Source organism: Jaculus jaculus, chromosome 14 (assembly GCF_020740685.1).
Source record: "Jaculus jaculus isolate mJacJac1 chromosome 14, mJacJac1.mat.Y.cur, whole genome shotgun sequence".
Lineage (NCBI taxonomy): Eukaryota > Metazoa > Chordata > Mammalia > Rodentia > Dipodidae > Jaculus > Jaculus jaculus.
In genome coordinates this window covers 70,616,918-70,638,457 of record NC_059115.1, presented here as the reverse complement: position 1 = coordinate 70,638,457, position 21,540 = coordinate 70,616,918, and the positions used below count along the sequence as shown (strand labels likewise).

The following is a 21,540-nucleotide window of genomic DNA, read 5'->3' as shown; positions in this document are numbered from 1 at the left end:
ATAGGGAGAAAAAAAAGAGTTAAGGAAACACATCTACCAAAGAAAGGCAAAAATATAATATAAGGAAATTAAAATTCATTTGCACTGTTCTATTTTCAAGTTTAAAGATAAACCAGGACTTTGTGTTTTAATATGAAAATCTCCACAAAATGCAAAGGACATTAGACTATTTTGTTTTGTTTTTTTCGAGGTAGGGCTTCACTCTAGCCCAGGCTGACCTGGAATTTACTATGTAGTCTCAGGGTGGCCTTAAAATCATGATGATCCTCCTACCTCTGCCTCCCAAGTGCTGGATTAAAGGTGTGTGCCACCACGCCTGGCTGACATTAGACTTTTATAGAACATAAAAATGGTAGTCATATTTATAGAACATATAAATGGTAGTCACATCTTTGTTACAACACAGGCATTTTATTTATTTATTTATTTAGGCAGATGGAGACAGAGAAAAAGTCAGGCAGAAAGAGAGAGAAAGGGAGAGAGTGAGAGGGGATGGACATACCAGGGATCCAGGTGCATGCACCACTTGGTGCATCTGGCCTTATATGGGAACATGAGAAACTGAACCTGGGTCAACAGATTTTGCAAGCGAACACCTTTAACTACTGAGCCATCTCTCCTGCCCAGCATGAGAGAGAGAGGCAGTAAGAGAGAGAGGGGGTTGTGGGCCTCCTGCTACTGTAAATGAACTCCAGAGACATGTGCCACTTGGTGCATTTGGCTTTACATGGGTCCTGGTGGATCCAACCCTGGGCCATCAAGCTTTGCAAGCAAGTGCCTTTAACCACTGAGACATCTCTCCAGTCCAACATAAGCATTCCCTAAAATAGGCAGAGTGAATTATTCCAACTCCTCACATTTTTACCCAATTGAGCACTTAAATATCTAAAAAAAAAAAAAAGGCTCATTTGGTTATATAATGAAAATATATTTGCTTGTTAATTGAATGCTACTTAGAACTTCTGAAACCCAATGTTTATGCACACACACAGAGGGAGAGATACATAGAAGTACATATAATACAAGTATATTTTGAATTATGTACCAGTATAATTATGTCTACGAAAATCTGCCCCAAATACTAAAGAACAGCAATACCTGCCATCATGAATGGACAGTTTGGTTGTTTCAGTCAAGATTTTGCTTCATAAGTATGATAACTCGCTATATATCATTTATCAAGCAAGTTCTCCAAAAGGGCAAGTGAGTTTTCTTTTGCAAGGTGGCTGATTCCTTTAGCTCCTATGGACACACTAAAAGGAATCTTTCCAAGCTCGAGGATAAGCGCCAAATCCTTAATTTCAATTTCCCGCCTTCAGAAACATCTACGGTACAACTCCAGTGTCCAAGGAATACACTGTAATCAATATGCTTTGCTCTATACGTGTAAGTAGGAGAGTCAGTCATACACCAGTGAATGTGACAACTAAGAACGCCAACCGCAAAGTTTTAAATCATGATGGCTTAAGGACAGCATAAATGGGAATGGAACCAGGAGTAGTAATGGAATCCAAACTATTCTGTCGTGAGTAAATCATCCACATCTCCACAGAGATTTCATTTCCAACAGAAGATTCTTTTAAAATATAGGAATTTCGACAGAGGCCAAGGTCGTGTTACCAGCCAGCATTTCATGCTGAGGTAGAAGGTTGTTCTCTACTAAGAGAAGTGTCAGAACTACTGTGTCTTGCCAGAAGCATATGGCTTTTCTCAGAGGAATATATAATTTAATAAATCAAAAGAAGCCTTTTATTAAACTTGATATTTCTGAAAAGTTTAATGGAATTTTTGTGAATGTATTATACACAGGCATATATATGGTGTCTGCTCATTATATTATTACATTGAAAGGTATTTAAACTATCAAAGCAATATTTTTGCTCAAATATTATGAAATAATCTGTTTTTCATTAAGAAGAAAAGGATACATATTAACAGTTTAAAATGAGCCATCAGTTAGAGAATCTGTTGCCAACTGAATCATTCAAATTAATAATAATATTGTGTTTAGAAAAGGAGCTGAAATATAGACCTAGCTCAAATTTTGCTTGAAATTGGTTAAGAATTTATAAACTTAAAACTCATCTAGAGCCGGATGTGGTGGTGCATGCCTTTAATACCAGCACTTGGGAGGCAGAAGTAGGAGGATTGCCTGAGCTAGAGTGAGACCCTATCTTGGAAAGCCAAAAAAAAAAAAAAACAACAACCCAAAAACCAACAACAACAACAAAAATACTCATCTAGAAATCAGGAGAAAATGACAGCTTCATGTAGTTGGTGGTACTGTTACTCTTCATTCAATCAGTGCCTATTTTTATATAGACTGGACATTTTTTTTCATTTAGTAATCTAATTATTTACTGAATACTTACTGTGTTCTGGACATTATGGGGTTTATATCATATAATAATAACAATAATAGCAGCTGTTGTAATACTTAAAAATTTAAATGTGCCCAGTGTTATTCCAAATATTTTGAATATAGTAATCTAGTTCTCACAATTACTTTATAAGATTATTTGTGGGTGGGAGAGAAGGCTCAGCAGTTAAAGGTGCTTGCTTGCAAAGCCTGCTAGTCTGAGCTCAACTCCCCAGTACCCACATAGAGCCAGATGCACAAAGTGGTACGTGAGTCTGGAATTAATTTGTAAAGCAAGAGGCTCTGGCATACCTGTATTCTCTCTCTCTCTCTCATAACTATATAAAAGATTATTCATTCTTACTATTGGTACATATCAGGAAATACTCTGTGTCACACAACTAGTCAGTGATATAGCCAGGATTATGACTCAAGCAACTGGCTCCCGCGTGTTCCTACCTCAACCTACGTCTCTCTAAGCCCCTGTGTTTCCTAGCTCACTTGCTGAAACATGAGCTTCTCTCTTGGAACTCATAGTTCAAGAATCCGTTCTGCATTTGACAGGACTTTGACTGATGAAGAACAGTTTTTTGTTTTTTTTTTTTGCTACTCCATTTCAGGCCAGAATTAGAACTGACCTGAGTATATTTCATACCCACAGGTGTTGAGACGCCAGCACTTACACACAGTTGCAATAATTCCATCATTTCCTTTCCATCCTTGGTCCCTTGATCCACCTTCATGCTGTTATGACGTGGCTGGGATGCAGGCCTGGCTCACCAGCATCAGGCACACGGGCAGGGTGGCCAGAAGGCTGGCCACCTGCTGTTGTCCATAGAGACTCCGGGCTGTTCCCGAGAGGTCCAAAGGGAGAAATGTGAACCATTATTTCATTCACTACTTACAAAACCCCTGTAAGGAGGGGCTGGAGAGATGGCTTAGTGGTTAAGACACTTGCCTACAAAACCAAAGGACCTCTGTTCAATTCCCCAGAACCCACATAAGCCAGATGCACAAGGGGGCACATGCATCCAGAGTTTGCTTACAGGACTGGAGGCCCTGGTGCACCCATTCTCTCTCTCTCTCTCTCTCTCTACCTGCCTATTTCTGTATCTATCTATCTCTCTCTCAAATAAGTAAATAATAAAATACTAAAAAAAAAAAAAAAAAAAAAACTGTAAGGAGGAGGGTGAGTTGTTATGGTGAACTGAGGCAAAGGGCAAGAAACTTTGCAACATCATGAAATAGGACTGAGGATTGCTAAATTACCTAGTTTCTAACCTAACCCCAAGAAGCTGAGAGAGAGCACACGTAGACGGAAGCCCTGGGTGGTTCGTGTGTGTACTCTTTCCCTTTGCTGCCATCAGCGGACGATGATGTGTTCCTTTCACTGTTTTCATGGCTCAGGTGAGTTGGTGAACAGAAGCACCTGTTATATCAGAATGGCTTTAATAAATTAAAACTTCTTTTGAACTGGGCGTGATGGGGCACACCTTAATCCCAGTACTTAGGAGGCAGAAGTAGGAGGACCACTGTGAGTTCGAGCCCAGCCTGGGACAGCAGAATGAATGTCGGTTCAGTTTGGGATACAGTGGGATCCTATTTTGAAAAAAAAAATAAACAAACAAAAACTTCTTTTGAATTATTGAAAGCCAGCATCATTGTCAACAGACTTTGAATCTTAAAAGCAATGCAAATGCCTCTGAATTTTCTTCTCTCTTTTTTTTTTTCTTTCAAGGTAGGGTCTCTTGTTAGCCCAGGCTGACCTGGGATTCACTATGTGGTCTCAGGGTGGCCTCAAACTCACTGTGATTCTCCTACCTCTGCCTCCCGAGTGCTGGGATGAAAGGTGTGCACCACCACTCCTGGCCTTGAATTTTCTTGATGTAACTTTGATAAGCACTTGTATGTAAATTCTGTGAGTGTAAAAGACTCTGTTTATTACCTTCACCATAGTATCTTAGTACATAGTTTTGGCAAGTAGTAGGGACACAATATATATTTGCTGAATTAATCACCCATTTAGAAAATTATCATCGGAGTTAACTTTTCTCCAAAACAGTCAGTATTAATTTGAGCAGCAGGGTGGGTCATACCTATTGTCTAAGCACTTGGGAGACTGAGGCTTGTGTATTGCAGCTCAAGGTTAGCCTGGGTGACATGGCAAGACTCTGTCTCGAATAAATAAAAACAACAAGCATTCATCTAGATGCACAAATTTTCCTAAGCTCTGGTATATATTTTATAAGTTACGGGATGTCTTTGTGTGTGGGGGTGGGGGTAGCTATTCGGGTGGGTTTTCTGAACTGTGTCCCTAGTCCCTTGAAGTTGAATGTAGCTACAAGATGCTTTACTTTAGCCACTGGAAATGAGCGGCAGGAATGCATTTATGTCCCTTTTGCAGAGGGTGTGAAGAGAAAGCAGAAGGATCACGATGACATCACAGTCTACTCAGAAGAAAAGTCACAGGAGCATGCAGCTCAATGCATTTCAGCACTTAGTGTCTTTTCAGGATCAAGATACTGAGATGAGGTAGTCAGACACTGGAGAAATATGTTTTGCTAGAGTTGAAAGAAATACATAATAAAATAATGGAAAGAATTTATAGAAAAATGACCATAATAGAATTGAACTATATTAAGAGTGGAAGCAAACTTAAGACATCTTATTATATGGCGCTGAATTGTATAGAAATGTATGCCTACAAGGTATCAGGTCCTTCTGGAAATGGAACCCAACACCCTGGATCCCTTTTCTGAAATTCACTGTAAGTATGCCAAACTAGCTATTCTGATTCTCCTAAGGCTTGGGGTCAGGAACAACATTTTTAGCAAAATGCCTAGAAAGCAGATAGAATTTCAGTAGAATTTCAGAATGGCAAAACAGTAAGTTGGCTAGAGAGTGAGTGCAGAGAATTTTCATAAGTTCACGTGGTTGCTATCCATCAGTAAATAACACGTCACCCGAATATATAGGAACGTTCAGTATCTCTCATCTTTTGGTTAGCTCCAGCTCACGTTCCCTCACATGGTGTCAACGACTTTCAAACGAGAGAGGAAGCGGTTGAGTGAGAAGATTCATCAAATTATTTAGGTCAATGACATTTCTAAAACTTAGTTTATTCTCTTCTAGGTAGGGTCTCACTCTAGCCCAAACTGACCTGGAACTCATTCTGCAGTCCCAGGCTGGCTTTGAACACACAGTGATCCTCCTATCTCTGCCTCCTGAGTTCTGGGACTAAAGACATGTGCCACCATGCCTAAATCTAAAACTTATTTTGAATTGTTGATTTTTTAAAAGATTTATTTTAATTAATTAATTATTAGAGACAGAGAGAGGGAGTGAAAATGGGAACACCAGGGCCTCCAGCCACTGCAATCGAACTCCAGATGCATGCACCACCATGTGCATCTGGCTTACATGGGACCTGGAGAATCGAGCCTGGGTCCTTAGACTTCACAGGCAAATGCCTTAATGGCTAAGCCATCTCTTCAGCCCTGTTTCTAGCTATCTATATAGACCTGCTATTTAAGTTCTACTTTTCACTGCTTAAATGCAATAGTGTTGGGTAAAAAGTTCATGAAATTTTGGGGCACGTTAGAATCCCTCATGGTTTACTTTGTTGACTTTGAGTTAAGTGATTTACACTTGCCTGTGCCTCAGTCTTTTTAATCTGCAAATGTGGATGGTAATGTCTAGTTATTGGGGTCATTGTGAAAGTTAAGCTAACTTCAGATAGGTCTTGCACATAAGAAATGGTCCACACTGGGAGTTAGTATTATTGTTCCTTGCTTTTTAACATTAAGTTGTTATTTTATCATTATTATTTTGAGGCAAGCCCAACAAACTGGACTTTTCTTAAGGCAAAAGAGAGGAGAGGGAGAGAGAGAGAGAGAGAGAGAGAGAGAACTAGTGCGCCAGGGCCTCCAGCCACTGCAATTGAACTCCAGACGTTTGCGCCCCTTTGTGCACATGAGCAACACTGCATGCTTGTGCCACTGCATCTGGCTTACGTGGGACCTGGAGAGCTGAACATGGGTCCTTAGGCTTTGCAGGAAAGCACCTTAACTGCTAAGTAATCTCTCCAGCCCTATGATTATTTTAAATAATAAAACTATTTGAAAACAACTGTTTTAACTTTGAAAAAAGATTAAATAAATAAAAAAAAATTTCTGAGGGCTGAATGGATGACTTAGTAGTTAAGGTGTTTGCCTGCAAAGCCAAAGGACCCAGGTTCGATTCCCCAGGACCCACGTAAGCCAGATGTACAAGGTGGTGCATGCGTCTGGAGTTTGTTTGCAATGGCTGGAGGCCCTAGCGCACCCATTCTCTGTCTGCCTGCCTCTCTCTGTCTCTCTCAAATTAATAAGTAAATAAATAAATACCTTAAATAACTTTTTTTAAAAAAAGGCATGCACTACCATGCCTGGCTATTAATAAAAACAAACAAACAATTCTGAATTTGGAGAAATGACTCAGGGGTTAAGGCCTGCAAAGCCTAACAACCTAGGTTCAATTCCCCACTATTCACATAAAGCCAGATGTGCAAAGTGGCACATGCATCTGGAATTTGTTTGCAGCAGCTATAACTCGTGGCGTTTGCTCATTCTCTCTCTCCCTCTCTCTCTGTGTGTGTCTGCATGCAAATAAATTATTTTCTTTTTTGGTTTTTTGAGACAGGGTCTCACTCTAGCTCAGGCTGACCTGGAATTCACTATGTAGTCTCAGGGTGGGCTTGAATTCATGGCGATCCTCCTGTCTCTGCCTCCCGAGTGCTGGGATTAAAGGTGTGTGCCACAATGCCCAGCTACAAATAACTTTAAAAAAAATTTTTTTTTAACTTTTCATTGCATAATTTATTCACATATTTTTTAAAGTTCTATATTCCCTCAGTATAGTTGTAGCTCAAAAAATAGTAAATAGTTTCACTGTTTACTTAAATATAAATGGGAAAACATATATATTTGACATAATAATGACTGATTTAATTTCTTCCTAAAGAAATGTTAATTTAAAAAAAGAGAATTTCAAGGAATTTTGTAGTATTCCCGACAATAATTATTTCCAAAATGTATGAAATTTGAGATATAACTATAAAAGGGTTTTTTTTTTTTTTAAAAAAAGATCTTGTTCTTGCTTTTAGTCTTAAAAAAAAGAAAAGAAAATCCAAACAATTTGTCACAAGAGTTTCGAAGGGCAAGAAAGTTTCAGATACTGTGGCTTTAGTCGTCCTCAGAATCGCTGTCCCTCCTCAGGGGTGCAGAGCCCTGTATTGAGGACAGCAATACGTCTTCAATCGGTTTCTTGGGGTTCTCCTCCAGGTCTGTCTTGATTGCTCCAGTCTCAGAAAGATTCCACTCCAACTCATCTCTAGTCAGGTTCATGCCACCAAACACCAGAGGACCAATGAACTGAGCCTTGATATCACCATCCAGGTAAACGAACACTGTAGGCAGATTCCTATCGGGATAATTGGGTATGCAGGTGGTTGAAATAGCTTCAATAAACTTCACATCAGGAAATTTCCTGGCAAGTCCACTGAAGTGTTGGTTTATCAAGGCACAGAGAGGAATCCCTTGTTTGTAAAGATGAAAGACTACCCACAAGTCCTTCCCAGCTTTGGTAACTTCTTGAACATAATCCTTTCCTGAGATCGCCAAAACCTCTCCAAATTTATTCTTCTGTTGAATTGCTTTCAACTCAGCCAGTCTTTGCTGCCTGTACATTTCAATAGCCTGTTCGTCCTCTTCATTGAATTCATCTTCATTATCCTCCAGCTCTTCCAAAGTCATATCTTCATATGATTTATCACTGACTGCTGAAGAATGAGCTGCTCCTCATCTTCCAATTCTTTCTTTTCTAGTTCTTTCAGGTTTTCTTTTGGGGGCAAGATGCCCTTCTGGCGTAAGCTGTCATTCCACTCAGTGTCTGCATTGGGGTCCTGCATCTTGTCGCGGGTCCTTTTTAAAAATTTTTTATTTATTTATTTGAGAGCGACAGACACAGACAGAAAGACAGATAGAGGGAGAGAGAGAGAATGGGTGCACCAGGGCTTCCAGCCTCTGCAAACGAACTCCAGACGCATGCGCCCCCTTGTGCATCTGGCTAACATGGGACCTGGGGAACTGAGCCTCGAACCGGGGTCCTTAGGCTTCACAGGCAAGCGCTTAACCGCTAAGCCATCTCTCCAGCCCTACAAATAACTTTTTTAAAAAAAATTTAAAAAATCACAATTCTGTGTCATACTTTCAGTTACCAGAACAAATACCATAGGAAGTTAGTGAAGGATAAGTGATGGCCTGCTCACTTCTCAGGATCTTTGCTTAATACTTCTCTTAGTATTTCAGGCACTATTATTGCATGAAAAAAAAATATTAGAAAGGCTACAAGGGGCCAATTTATGTCTACACAGGCATTTGTGGAACTTCGTTTTAGAAGATTGAAGTATGAAAATATTCTCATCTGTGGCATGTTGATTCATCTATCTAGTGAGTGAGGTGGACAATCTGAAGATCTGCAGGTAACTTGTTCTTAGGGACATCTACACAGGGTCTTTCCATGTGGCTTGGCCTTGCCTCCAGCATCCAGTTACCAGGAATTCGTTGGCAGCATTTCAAGGTTCCAACAGTTTCACAGTTCAGAAGGTGTACTACTTTTACTTAAAGAGGACCTAGCATTAAAAAATTAAAAAATTGCCTGACCTGGGGCTGAAGAAATGGCTCAGTGGTTAAAGGCACTTGCTTGCAAAGCATGACGGCCCATGTTTGATTCCCTAGTGCCCACGTAAAGCCAGACACACAATGTGGCACATGAATCTGGAGGTCATTATCAATGGCTAGAGGCCCTTGTAATGGATCTCTCTGTCTCTCTCTCTCTCAATCTGCTTGCTAACAAAGAAGGATATATATATAGCAAATGAACTCCAGACACATGCTCCACCTTGTGCATCTGACTTACCTGGGTCCTGGGGAATTAAACCTGGGTCCTTTGGCTTTGCAGCAAGTGTCTTAACCACTAAGCCATCTCTCCAGCTCCAGAAAAAATATATTTAAAAAGTGGCCTGGCCTTACTTCCATGGTGTTCTACTATTTGCATAGGAGTCATAAACAACAGATTCAAAGGGAGTAAAACTAGGCTGCATCTGTTTCTTTTTAAAATATATTTTATTTATTTATTTGAGAGAGGGAAAGAGGGATATATATATATGTATATATATATGGAGAGAGAGGGGGAGAGAGACAGAGACAGAGACAGAGACAGAGAGAAAGAGAGAGAATAGGTGCATCAGGACATCCGGCCACCGCAAACGAACTCCAGACCAGATGCATGCGCCCCTGTGCATCTGGCTTATGTGGGTCCTGGAGACTCAAACCAGAGTCCTTTGGCTTTGCAGGCAGATGCCTTAACCACTTAGCCATCTCTCCAGCCCTAGGCTGCATCTCTTGATGGGAAAGGGACAAGGCTGCCATCCAGCAAGCGGGACAGGTGATATTGTTACCAGGCAGCGCGCTTCAGGGAAGGATGGGGGGGGGGGTCTCAGCAGCGTGAGCTGCACAGAGGCTTCCTGACTGCTTCACACACAGGCATCGGCAACTATCACAGCTTGCAGGTTTTCATTATGAGACTCTGAGGATTTTTTTTTATTTTTACTTAGTTTTAATAATTTATTACTTTCACTTTTGAAAGCATCTCACCATACATTAAAAAACAAAAACAGTAAGCAAAACAGAGTAAGGTCAACACTTCAGCCGATGAAGGTCCAAGCCGTTGCAGAAATCTGTGAAAGTGACACCAGGTCCAAAGGCCATTGAAATTCTAAGAACATCTTGTTCGCATGCCTTCCTCATTCCTAATTTAATGAACGCTTCCAAGAATGGAGTTTGCAAATCAAAGTATGTCTAGAATGCTTACTTATTCCCGTTTGGGGTCTGTGTCAATTGTGTACATTTTATAAATATAAACATAAGACATATTTGCTAAGAAATTACATTTGTTGATGTGGCAGCCGCATGACTTCAAGTATAAAAAATTCATACCTTGTCAATTATGAATTGAATTTCCCCCATTTGTATAGAACACAGAACTTGTTTGAGCACTCGTGAAGAATGTACGTGATGCGGTTTCTGATGTGAGTATGGCCAGGGAAGCCATCATCAAGCTCATCCCGCCTAAAGAGGTCAAACAACATCTGAAAGCTATAATCCTTTTAAATCTAAAGTCTGTCCTTGGCACGTATGTTCAGTTTTCTTTCTCTACTTTCAATATACGCTAAAGGGGCTTCTTAGATTAGCTTACAGGCTGGCAGTCCCACAATGGCTGTCTGCAGGCTGCACAGGCAGAGAAACTGCACTGTCCACAGGGCTGGGCGCCTCAGCCACCCAGCAGGAGAGCTGCTGGTTGACAGTTCACGTAGGAAGGCTCATGAAGATTCTGGGGTTTTGTTGCTGTTGTTTGTTTTTGTTTTTGTTTTTTGTTTTTCGAGGTAGGGTCTCTCTCTAGCCCAGGCTGACCTGGAATTCACTACGTAGTCTCAGTGTGGCCTTGAACTCTCGACGATCCTCCTACCTCTGCCTCCCGAGTGCTGGGATTAAAGGCACGTGCCACCATGCTGGGCTTCATGAAGGTTCTTTCTGCATCTTTTTCCTCAATGGACCCTGAGCAGTTTTCTTTCTTACTACATCCAATTACCTACCCTAGGAGTCCATTTCTTTGCATTTGTTCTTCTAGTTGAATGGGTGTCACAATAGGAAGGCAGTACAAATATCCCTAATTACTTAGGAATTATTTGTTGAACGTCTTCCTTCCTCCCTCTGTTCTGACTGATTCCCATAGCTATTGCCCTGCATGCTCGCCTCCCCTTTCATTACCATATTGTGGATGAACATATCACTGGCATGTTATTTATCTTGGCAGGTGAAGAAAAAATAGACGTGCTCCCCAAAGCTAAACAGTTTTGCTGTGATTCCAGCCCTACATCACGAGGCATCTTCCAGGAGAACTCCCGCAGCAGAGAGGCAAGCCCTAAGTGGCTCAGACAGCTGGTATTTTACTAAATAAAATTAGACACTGGCTATGTACTAAAATGCTCCCATTCAGCTTACCCATTATCTTTTTCATACTCCAAATTTCTACCGTTTTGCAGAGAATAGATTATTTTTCCAACCATTCTTGTCTCATTGTTTCTTTCTTCTTGTTGTTGTTTTGGTTTTTTTTTCTTTTTCTCAAGGTAGGGTCTTACTCTAGGCCAAGCTGACCTGGCACTCACTATGTAACCCCAGGTTGGCCTCAAACCCATGGTGATCCTCCTACCTCTGCCTCCCTAGTGCTGGGGTTAAAGGTGTGCTCTACCACACTTGTCTCATTGTTTCTAGATACTAGGCTTTGACCCTATTTCCTCTTCCAATGCTTAGAGTAATTTCAATATCTGTTGCCACAGTTTAAGGTGGGATTATGTGTTATAGTATTTTAGTTTTGAAGTGTGTGTGTCAGGTGTCACTGTGAACAGAGAATTCTAACTGACCACCCCAAAACTTTTAGGTACCAGAGAAAGTCTAGTTTATTCAAGGCTCAGAGAACGTTGAAGAAAAAGCGGAGGAAAGAATGTAAGGGCCATGGGGACAGAAGGTGTACTGTGAGGTATTGTCCTCCCAACAGAAACTAACTGATGGGGACAACTGTGACCCCACGTGACCATCAATACCCCACTGAAGAGCACTCTCAGTGGATGGGATGGGGTAGGGGCGTGTAAGAGGGTTGCCCAATGGGAATATGACAAATTTGCAATATGTCCACTTATTCAAGTTCCCATAAAAACTTAAAAAGAAAGTCAAGGGGCTGGAGAGATGACTTAGTGGTTAAGGCTCTTGCCTGTGAAGCCTGAAGGCTCAACTCCCCAGAACCCACGTAAACCAGTCACACAAGGTCGCGCACGCGTCTGGAGTTTGATTGGTAGTGGCTAAGGCCCTGGCCAGCCAACTCTCTCTTGCTCTCTCTCCCTCTCATTAAAAAAAGTCAAGGACCATTTTCTTAAACTCCCCCCAAAATATCCTAATACAACTGGTCAGTATCATTTTTGAAGGCCTCACTAGAGAACTTTTTACCTTACTGTCACAGCCCAAAGACAGCTGTGATCTTTCTTGTACTTTTTTCCTAATTAAAACTCAACCTTGAAATATTAATTGACTGATGCACCTCTCTCCATACGCATATATCATAACAGCACCTACCTCTCCTTGGGTGTATGTGGATTTGGGGATGAAGCTCAGGAATCCACCGTGTTCTGCCTCTGACCTACTACCCCAGCCCTTCCTTCTGTACTTAACTGTGAAAAGTTAAGGTAGAGTAGCTGTCACAGCTTTAGGAAAATGTCTAAGAAACACTCGAGAAACAAAACCAAACAATTGAGCAAGGCGTGGTGGTGCATACTTGTACTCCGACACTCAGGAGTCTGAGAATAATGAGTTTGAGGCTAGCCTGGGCCACATAGCAAGTGCAAGGTCAGCTTGGGTTCCGTAGTGAGACCTTGCCTCAAAAGCATACGAAAAAAATTTTAAAATTGAGGCCAGCCACGTGGCACACACCTTCATCCCAGCCCTGGGAAGGCTGGAGCAGAAGGTTTGCTGTGATTTTGAGGCAAGTCTGGGACTTAGACAGTGACTTCCAGGTCAGGTTGGGCTAAAATAAAAATCCTTTCTTGAAAAAAAAAATTTAAATTGATATTGATATAATTAGTAAGCCAAATTCTTTCATCTTTTTTTTCAGTTATATCCCCATATACTATTTGTGATAATGTATAATTTGGACAAGAATATAGGAAATCTAATTTAGTTATGGGCAGCTGACATTCAAAGTTCATTTCCACTAATGTCTAAATTCATGTTATGAGCTCTTGTTACTGTATTACAATCCTTATTTCCATATTAAATTTTCTCTGTTGCTAAAATCTCTATTCGCCTAGGCATGTATAACAAAATGGATCATATCTATTGACATGTGATAGGCCTAACCTCACTGACAATCCAGTCATTAGCAATAGGGTTTTTGCAAGCCTTTTCATTTACAAGCATTAACATATACTCAAGAGGGCCTTCCCTAACGATTTAGAATCATCATTAAAAACGTGAAAATCCTCTCACAGACCAATTCTTTCTTAACACTAGCTAAAAGATGAACTATGAAGGATGCTTGGGGAATATAGCACATTAATGACCCAATGGACTAAATACTTGACCATCAAAAAGTCCTGAGTTTGAAAAATTGCTTTCTCTAAGTCTTATGCTGCTTTGTAAACAAGTCCATTACTGCTGAGACTTGCTGCGGCTCTGATTTCTTTTTCCAAAGCTCCAACCTACCTTCATAGAATCTAGATTAGTTCTCTTTGTAAGTAACCATGACATTATCATGGCTAGTATTGATAAGAACTTCTCATTTAAAAGTGCAACAGAGGGCTAGAGAGATGGCCTAGTGATTAAGGCATTTGCCTGTGTATCCTAAGGACCTAGGTTCGGTTCCTCAGGACCCACATAACTCGTATACACAAGGTAGTGCATGCATTTGGAATTTGTTTGCAGTGGCTGAAGGCCCTGGCACACCCATTCTCTCTGTCTGTCTGTCTATCTGTCTTTCTCTCAATTAGGTGAATATATAAAATATTCTTTTAAAAAATGCAACAGAGAAACTGCTGCACTATATCCAGTAAACACATAAATACGTGTACACACACATAAATAATAAAATGTTGGGAAAAGATAGGACTAGTCAAAAAATGTGCAGGGCATGGTGGCACACACCTTTAATTCCAGCACTCACGAGTCAGAGGTAGGAGAATTGTAGTAAGTTTGAGGCCAGCCTGAGACTCCATAGGTCAGTCTGGGCTAGAGTGAGACCCTACCTCAAAAAAACAAACAAAAATGTTATCTTCAGTTCTGATGTTTAGTCAAGTTTAATCAACATTATGCTAGTATTACAATTTTGAAATTTAAATTTTGTTTTGAGACAGGATCTCATACTTGCTTGGGACTATGTAGCTCAAGCTGGCCTTGAACTTGCCCTGATCCTTCTGCCTCAGCCTCTGTGCAGTGCTGGCATTAGAAGCGTGCGCCACCACATCTGGCTTCACTCCACTGTTTTTATCATGTTTGAAAATATTACCAATCACATTTTATGAGGAAAAGGTTAACCTAGTTATTAAATGAAACTAAGCTGTCAGAGAGTGAGTAATGTGAATCAGTAACCTTAAATTTTGTATCGTGTGGAAGCAGAAAGAACACACCTGACAGACCACATACTGTTGACAAGCTCAGTTTAACTTTTTGTTTCCTTGTCAAGGTTTTTTTTTAAAAATATTGAGAATTTGTAATCTATCCTAATTCTTTGTTATGATCACAATATTACTTCGAAATCTAATACCTGAAATAATGAGTATGAGTCATCCTTGCATAAAGAAGATCTGTTGCTACAACCAAGTTCTTCCAAGCCCTAAAATTCCTGGTGGTGTGTTCTGCAGCCTATTAATTCTCAACTTGAAAACTTGAAGAATATCGTCCTGTAGAAGACAGTGCGTGTGCCTCAGGATCGGAGCCGTGAGTCTGCCTGTATTTAAGCGGGTATAGTAGCTAACGAGGTGAGATTTCTTTAAAAAGTGCCAAGCTATGGAGTGAGTGAAATTTTACAAGCTCACTCCTCAGAGTAGATTACTGAAAAAACATACTATATTATCTAGAGATGAACGTCGTTAAATACCTCTGGTGAGGTGGGCAGTAAAGCAGGTATGTGATGTGATAGTGTTACAACTATGAATATTTTCCCCTTGCTTATGGAACTTATGTTACTGACAAATTTTTGGACAAATAAGTGAATGAATTAACAAATAGAAATGTTATAAAAGTTAATACTCAGCATAATGGAGTAGGAAGACAGACAGATATTACATGTTTTATCTTACATGTGAAATCTAAATAAATGCTAAAATATTCACAATAACCAACCATTATAAACAACCTTGATATTGTTTTTGAGAATTTTAAAAGTCTGTGCGTGTGTGCTGGTGGTGAGCATGCATGCCACAGTTGTGTGTGGAGCTCCGAGGATAGCTTTGGAGTGTCTGTGATCCACCTCCTTTGAGACAAAGTCTCTTGGCACTGCAAAGGAACTGCCAGTCTGTGAAGGAACATCTAAGCAGCTAGATGAAGAGCTCTGGATGCTCCTGGCTCTGCCTCCCATTGTCATTGGTGCTCTGAGATCACTTTGCATCTGGTTTTTCACTGCTGCTGGGGAACTGACCCCCAGGCCAGCTTTGCAACAGCCCCTTTAACCACTGGGCACCTCTCCAGCCCTGCTCCCTGGTAGTCTTAGATCATTCTTTTTTTTTTTTTTTTTTTTCCCCCTGAGGTAGGGTCTCACTCTAGCCCATGCTGACCTGGATTTCACTATGGAGGCTCAGGGTGGCCTCGAACCCATGGCAATCCTCCTACCTCTGCCTCCCGAGTGCTGGGATTAAAGGCGTACACCACCACACCCAGCTTAGATCATTCTTTACTTGGAATATCACTCAGCTATAAATGAGAACAAAGTACTGATCCACACAATATGTGTATATACTTAATAAAGGGCAATACTTGCATTTCCTAAGTAAAAAAAAAAAAAAAACACGCAAAAAACTGAGAACTGGAGTCAAATGTATCTTCCTCAAGTCACTGAGAGTTCAGGGTCAGCCTGAGACTAGAGAGTGAATTGTGAATTCCGGGTCAGCCTGGGCCAGAAGAAAACCGTACCTCAAAACAATTCAAAAGAAAAAGAAAATGCATAGCTGGGTTTGAGAGATGGCTTAATGTTTAAAGCACTGGCCTGAGAAGCCTAAAAAATTGGTTTGATTCCCCAATACCCATGTAAGTCAGATGGGTGGCATATGTGTCTGGAGTTGGCAGGGCTGAAGACCCTGGCACACTTCTCTTATCTGCTTCATTCTCTCTTTCCCTCTCTCTCTAATAAATAAAAGAAAATACACACTTGTAAAAGCACCTGTTTCAAGCTGAAAATCAAATTTTAAATAAATCATGGCCATAGAAAAAAAGTATCTCCCTCCAGAGATTGAGTCATTATAAGGAAAAGAGTAAAACTTCATACTGCAGTGATCTAAGAATCATTAGCTTAACCATATGATCAAGTACAGCATTACCAGTTATAAAACATAGTGACATTGTACAGCGCTTGTTATGATATGCTAAGAAAGACATATGACTTCTCTAACCTCCTTCCCACTAAGGCATAACATGAGGGAGAAACAGACTGGCACATTCTACTAAATATCTGACCAGTACTCTTCCAAAAAGGGGCCACATCATAAAAACCACTCAGGATTTTCAAATTAGAGATGATTAAGGAGACAGGATGACTAAATGGAATGTAGAATCCTAAACAACAAGGGACATTACTGGAAAATCTGGTTAAATCTGAAAATGTTTTAGTATGCAATTAATAGAGTTGTCAATAACCAAGGTTAATTTCTTTTCAAAAAATTGTTATTTCTTTAGTTGCAATGAGGGGGGAATGTGGATCTGTCAGGGGCTTTTGCCAGTGCACATGAACTCCAGACATATGCCACTTTGTGCATCTGGCTTTATGTGGCTAATGGGGAATTGAACATGGGCTGGCAGGCTATGGAAAGTGCTGTAACCATTGAGCCAACTTCCCAACCTCCAACACTCTGATCTAAGGTTAATTTCTTTTTTTTATTAATATATTTGCAAAGACAGAGAGAGAGAGTGAGTGAATGAATGAATGAATGAATGAATGAATTTGGGTGTTTAGTCACTGAAAACAAACTTCAGATATAGGTACCACTTTGTGCATCTGGCTTTATGTGGGTCCTGGGGAATCAAACTGGTCATTAGGCTTTGCAAGCCAGCGCCTTAACTGCTGATCCATCTCTCGAGGCCCTAAGGTTAATTTCTTAGTTGTAATAAATCTTCTTTGGTTTTGCGATATATCAACAGAAGGAAAAGGGAGATATGGGAATCTATGTACTATTTTCATCACTCTTCTGTCAATTAAACATGAAAATATGGTGCTAAACTATGCTGTAGATGTTGTAACATCAGACTATGGCATTCCATCCTTCTATGGAAAGTACTGAATCCTGACTAATTTTAGTTCCTTTTTAGGGACTTTGTTTTTCATTAACATACCTACTTTAAATATATTTTCCCCTTTTCTTGAAATTAACTAGGTCTTACATATTGTTAACATTGTTATTTTTAATGTTTGTATTAGCATATATTAATTATACATGCAATGTGTTCATCATGACATTTTCATTCATGTGTACACAATGTATTTTGATCACATTGACTGCCCCCTTGTTACCTTCTCCTACCCCTGTCCCACTCTCACTGACCTCCTCCTTCCTTCCAACCAAACAGTCCTTCTACTTTCCTGTCTCTTTTTTGGTTTTGTTTCTGGTGAACCATTATATTTAGTTAGCGTCACATACAGGAGCATGGGTGAGGGTGTAGTTACAGTGTCATGGACAACTTGTGAATGGCTACATTACTAAAGAAAATGTCTTCCCCTCCCCAAGCAATCAGCTGCTTGTGGATCCTGAGGGAGGGGTGCTATTGTTAATTTGATTTTATTTAGTCTCATAGTGGGTTCTGGTAGCATTGTCTGGTGTATTTTTTTGCATCTCCATGTTTTGTATATACTGGTGGTATTTTTTTTCCCAGTAATTTCACTTTCCTTTAAGCTGAAGCACATTTTCACAAGCATCATCTGGGCACATTAGTTTATTCATTTTTGAAGTAGCAGAAATAATATCTAGACTACCTCCTCCATCTTGTGGTTTATAGAAAAATTATTGCTAACAGGTTGCTTGATATACTGCCTTCAGAACTGTGATGTTCTAAAATCAATTTTTGTGTTTTTATAGTTATTTTTATTGGGTGGTTGGAACTGTTTTTATTAAAGGCTGCTGGGTAGAGGTCATTTAAAATCAATACTCAAACTGGCTCATTTTTGAATTTTAGCTGGGTTTCTATTGAGGAAGCATATTTGCACTGTAAGCATTATATCTGGGACTCCTGCTCACTAGAATCAAAAAGGAGATTGTGAAGAAATGGTTTATGTTTTCATGGGAAAATTAAAGCAAGAGACTTGGCTTTCTCTACAACAAGAATTATGAAGTTAGATAATGGCTCAGAAACCAGAGAGGCTGATTACAAAATGAATATTTAAAAGCTCCTATGATTTAATGCACTCTTGTTTCCATTCCCTGTATTCTTTACAAAGACAAAGAGTCCTCTGTAAATATTGCTTCAAGGATTATCAGGCTCCAATTTTCAAATTCATCCAAAGGCCATAATTTAAACCATAATATTGGCTTTGCAAATGTAAACAGTGATTGAGCCACTCTCCCTTAGCTAATAGGAATGCCAATGAAATTAGAGTCAATTAAATAATTGCTTTATTAATCTAATGTATTACCAGCACATGGCACAGCATAGCATATCCAGCCAGGAGAAAACAGCACTGCATCAAGGTGAAAGGACTGGAGGCCAGTGTCTGGTAAGAAACCTAATCAACAGAGAAAAGTAAAACCTATATTGACATTTTCATACCTCGGTTTTATACTTTATAGTGTTACAGTGGCTGAAGATGGGAAAAATCTTAAAAGAGTTTATAGGTTTTCATTTGATTCAAAGGAAACCATGCAGACAAACTGTCTCCAGGGCCTGTTTGACTCACTGCTCCCATCACTTTGTCTTCTGGACACCAGCTGTAGGGAGCTGTCTTGGTGTAGTCAAAACCCTAGGTGAATCTCTCTAACGATGCTCTGTGGGTGATTAACCACTGCTGACAGAAGGCTTGAACTCCTCATCAGCGTTACAGAACTCTAGGATTGGCTCCTACTTGCAAGTCCAGCCTCACGTTCCTCAATGCTTCTCCAGAGCTGCCCTTGCCTAAGATGCCTGCTTCTCCCTGCGGCCTGGGTTGGGTCGCGTTTACCCACAAGCTGTTCACGACAGCAAAGAGCCCACGCTTTCCTGTAAACTATTCAGCTTTCAGGATCAGAAAGTCATTTCTTCTGCCAGGCTTTCTCAGCCCCATCTTCCCCTGTGCTTCACCTGAGAAAACTATCCCACTTCCTGCTCCCCACGAGTTGCAATGTCCAGTCTTAGTTAGCCCTGACCTACGCGGAGGACTGATGAGCTAGGATGTGAATCAATCACCTAAGGTCTTTGATTTAATCCAATCATGTCTATGAAATGATACCTCCATAAAAATTCCCAACTGAAATTGTTCTTTCTTACATAAAAGTCATGACTGATAGGAAGTGTCTGGCTGGTGAATGCATCTGTGTGTTGAGAAGGTGCCTCACAACTACTCCACTGGGACACAAAGTCCCCTGCTCAGGCCGCATCTGGGTCTCACTCACACTAAGCACCTCTTGATCTGGCTGCCTACTCACATCCCTTATGTGTCCTTTATAGCAAATGGATAACCCTAAGGAAGGTGTTTGCCCAAGTTTTGTGGAACACTTTGGCAGATCGTGAAGACTGAGGAGGCCATGGGAGCACTGTGTTTGTGGAAGTGTAGTAATCTGAGGAGCCTTTGCTACCTGAGGTGGGCACCTGCAGTCTCGTGTGATGGAGCCTTTCATCTGAGGGCTCTGCCACACTCTGCTGTGGTAAGTGGTAGAGTTCAATTGTAGGGCACTCAGCAGGTGTCTGTAGAGAACTGGAAGACTGCTTAGCAGATAAACACAAATATTTTGTGTCAGAAGTTGAGTTGAGTCGATAAAACAATTTTCATAGGAAGGTCAAGGATAGATGAATGGAAGGAAGGAAGAAAATAAGGAAGTTACACTGAGGCAGGCAGTTTGCAGGGATGATTTAGCAATCTGGGACCCCCGCCTGCATTGAATTATATACACACTCCCCTCTGCAAACAAAACAACAAAACAACACTCCACTCTTTCCTAGCTCCTTCTCCTCTTTTTTTGGATTTTCAAGGTAGGGTCTCATTCTAATTCAGGCTGACACAGAATTCACTATGTAGTCTCAGGGTGGCCTCGAACTCACAGTGATCTCCTACCTCTGCTTCCGGAGTACTGGGATTAAAGGCGTCACCACACCCGGCTGCAACTCCCTTTTCTAGTTAGTCTATGGTCAGACACGTCCTTGAACTAGAACTAGAGCTGACCCAGCCTGGACTGGTTTTGTAAAGCAAACTGTGTCCCCAGAATGAACTCTTAGGGAAATTCTCCTATTTACTATACTATGCCTATGCATAGTTAGACACGCATATGATTAAAATCAGATGCATCCCCAGAAAGGACCTGCGTAGGGAACAAAGGTTTAAATCACCCAAGCCCATCAATCACAACAAAAAACACCAAGGATCTGTAAGTACGCTCCTCAGACACTGATCACTGGTACCGGTCCTGTCCCACTCAGTTTTCCATTACTGTAGCACACTTGGGATAAATCAACTAAAATACGGGAAAGGCTTATTTTGGTTCATAGATTTGGAGGTTTTAGTTTATGACAACCTGGCCCCATTGTATATGTAGGTGGTAGATCAGTGTGTCATGATGAGAGTGCGTGGTGGTGGAACAGGCCTACTTGCCTAATGGCTACATGTGAACAAGAAAGAGGAAACAACCAGTGTCTGGCCATACCATTTGGGGCCACAGCTCCAATACCTAAAATACCCATTAACTTACCCCTCTTAGTATTTCCTCCCACCTCCCAGTAGTGCGCAATGAGGAGCTAGACTTGATCAAAACTATAGCAATTATCATGCAATAGGTGCCTGTTTGGCTTTCTGTACTGATACTCTCGTTTAATGCTAGAACAACCATCCAGAGTACATACTGTAATTCTCATTTTTCACAGCTGCGAAAATGGGAACAGCTCATGTAACTTGTACCTGGCCACACAGCTGGCCAGCAGCATCCAAGCTAGTTCAAGTTCTCTTGGCTCATTCAACACTCTGCTTGGAATGCAGGAAGCTAAGGAAACTTTAATTCTATGAAATTGGCGTGACCCGAGCTGTGACTTTCCTAAACTTAACCGCCTTTATCTTCAACTTTACATGGTAGAATTCATAAATGTTTGACTCAGCCTCGCTTGGTAGTCATTCATCTGGTGGATATTTATTGGATATTTTCTAAGCTAGCTGAT

General features: G+C 40.7%; 1 protein-coding gene and 1 pseudogene across 4 annotated transcripts in view; both read right to left on the bottom strand.

Moving 5' to 3' along the window:
- The window catches only part of Kiaa0825 (KIAA0825 ortholog), a 427,087-nt gene that overhangs the window by 16,460 nt on the left and 389,087 nt on the right, over positions 1-21,540 (bottom strand). The window lies entirely within an intron of this gene.
- On the bottom strand, positions 7,582-8,307 carry LOC101597658 (annotated as a pseudogene).